Here is a 2,719-nt window from a genome sequence, read left to right on the forward strand (position 1 = left end):
TCATTGTTTGCTAATACCCAAGAAAGAGTTCGAAAAGATGTTGAACGTGCCTTTGGAGTCCTCCAAGGAAGATTTGCCGTTGTCAAAAATCCATCAAAAATATGGGATAAAGCAAAAATGGGAAATATTATGAAGGCATGTATCATCCTCCATAATATGATAGTCGGAGATGAACGCGATGCAAACACCATTGAGGAATTTCAAGATGAAGAGTTTTCATTCATCGTAAAAAGACCTAAAAAGGCCGGAAATGTACTTGGCCGTCGGAAAGAAGTTCGAGATTCACATACCCATCAACAATTAAAAAAGGATTTGGTTGAACATATATGGGATAAGTTTGGACATCTCCGAAATAATAATATGTAATATTTTAATTTCTTTAAAATGAATAAAATTTGTGTTTGTTTTTATTTAAGTCTGTATTTTTTTGTCTGAAATAATAATATGTAATAATATGTTTTTCTTATAAATGAATAATTTTATCCTATTTAAACAAGTTAATATGTTTTATCTTATATTTTATAATTTTATTTATTTATATTAAAAAAATTAACTTAAGAACCAACCTAAAGTCCTACCAATAATCCAACAATTTTCCAAAGTCCTACAATAAGTCCCCATTCACAAATATTAATAAAAAAACTTAGAGACATGAGAAAAAGTCTCAGGGATAATTATATGCTCTAATAGTGTCGTTTTCAATCTGTTGTACTTTGACAAGAAAGTACACCGATAGTTCTGACATGTTTTTAAAGATATAACTTAACTTTTTTCTAGCTTCCAATAGCCGTTAATTCTAACATTTTTATCAGCATATAACTTTGCATTTCGTTCGATTAACCTTTTGATTATTAATGTAATTTTTTTTTTTTTATCAACTCTGTCACAACACAAGATATACCCAGTATAGATACTTTTGAATAAAAGACCTTTTTATTTTTGACGTTTAAATATAAGAGCTCAAAGCTAATACTATCTACAATCAAAAGAAGAAAGTAGGGTAAATCGATAATGTTTGATCGTTGACTTAATTAAATGGTAGAAAACATCAGATGCAGATCTTGATACACAATTTCATGTGAGGAATTACATGCCAAATAATCTATCGCGAGTGCATGAAGTGTTATGAAGTAGAAGAGACGAAGAGAAAGAGAACTTGGAAGCTTTGAGATCGAACTCCACCAAATTATCCTCCAACTGAAAACCTCCTAGCAGTATTGGGTTTTTCGTTTTAACGCCTCCATCTACAAACCCTAAACAAACCACATTTTTGTTCACCTTCACAAGAGAATTCGACCCGTGGATCCTCCACTTAGCCCCTCCACCAAGCACCAGGTCGATCACCGGAACTGCACGTCCTCCGTTGGAGAGGAAGCACGCACCAAAAGGCTTCACCGCCGGAGCTTTCGCCATCTTGGTTGTTCCAACGAAAGCTGTGACCAAAGCCTTGTAAATCGAAGTGTGAAGGACAGTGTAAGGAGTCAGAGTACAGATCTTTGTAGCTCCATTGAGTATAGGAACGGTCTTTCCACTGATTTGGATGGACTTCACATCGATTAAGTATTCACCGGACTTGTTATTACCGACCAGTGGCGTGGAGGCAAAGATGGTCGAGACATCTTTTTGGAAAGGTGGATAATAAAATGGGCCTCCACCGATCCAAAGGTCACCAGAATAAGGACCCATTCCTTGACTAGATGGCAAACATAGAGACATCTTTGGAGGAAACTTGTACATGGAAACGAGCTGCGAGGGAATCGATAAGTGTGTTAGCGAGACCGATGGACCCATTAAAAGCCAAGGGGATATGCTTTAAGGCAGTAGCATCATCAGTGCAAGTCAAAGTCAACTTAGAGCTCTTTTCAGTGTCCATAGCGTATACTCCATTAGGGGTGTATAGTAAGTAGGCGGTGTTTCGGAAGAGCTTAGCATTGTCGGAGGAGCGACATGTGGACTTCTTCTTGGTGGTGTTGGGACAGGAGAAGTTAGGGTTTGCATATTTGCACCTTGTGGAGTTGATTTGATGGGGTGGTAGGAGGCGGATTTTGCGGCGGTGGCGCAGTTTAACAGCAACGGTGCGGCTCCGTTGAGGTCAACGACAAAGTTTCTGTTAATCTTTTACCAACTGCTTGTGTTACACAACGATCACAGTGTGTTACACACGAGTTCGAGAGAAAGAATAAAATAGACGTTTCAGACTTATAAATTTTTCTGAAAATACTTTTGTATTATTGAGATTCTGTGTTTTTGTTTACAACAAATGATTGATCTTTATATAGAGATCGAATCATTACAAGTATAAAAGACACAACTCTTTATACTTAAAAAGACACAACATGAAGAGTTACAAATCTTTGTGTAATAACATAAATAACTAACTTATGTAAATGTATTAAGGAGAGATTAGATTATAGTTTAACACTCCACCTTAATCATATCTCGACTTGACTCCAAGCTGCTTTCTTAGATCTTCAAACCTTGAACCGCCCAATGCCTTTGTGAGAATGTCTGCGAGTTGATCATCCCCTCTGCAATACTCTAGTTCAATGATTCCTTTTTGCTCAGCTTCCCTCACGAAATGGTACTTGATCTCTATGTGCTTCGTCCTTCTGTGTTGCACCGGATTCTTCCCAATTTCTATTGCTGATTTATTGTCACATAAGATCAGAATGCCTCCTTCAAACTTCTGACCAAAATCTTCAAATAGTCTTTGTAACCA

The 2,719-nt window shown here is 36.8% G+C and overlaps 1 pseudogene; it reads right to left on the reverse strand.

Moving 5' to 3' along the window:
• Nucleotides 1-1,086: 1,086 nt before the first annotated feature.
• The window catches only part of LOC106323268, a 6,260-nt pseudogene continuing 4,627 nt past the window's right edge, over nucleotides 1,087-2,719 (reverse strand).

The sequence above is a fragment of the Brassica oleracea genome, chromosome C2 (genome assembly GCF_000695525.1).
Source record: "Brassica oleracea var. oleracea cultivar TO1000 chromosome C2, BOL, whole genome shotgun sequence".
Lineage (NCBI taxonomy): Eukaryota > Viridiplantae > Streptophyta > Magnoliopsida > Brassicales > Brassicaceae > Brassica > Brassica oleracea.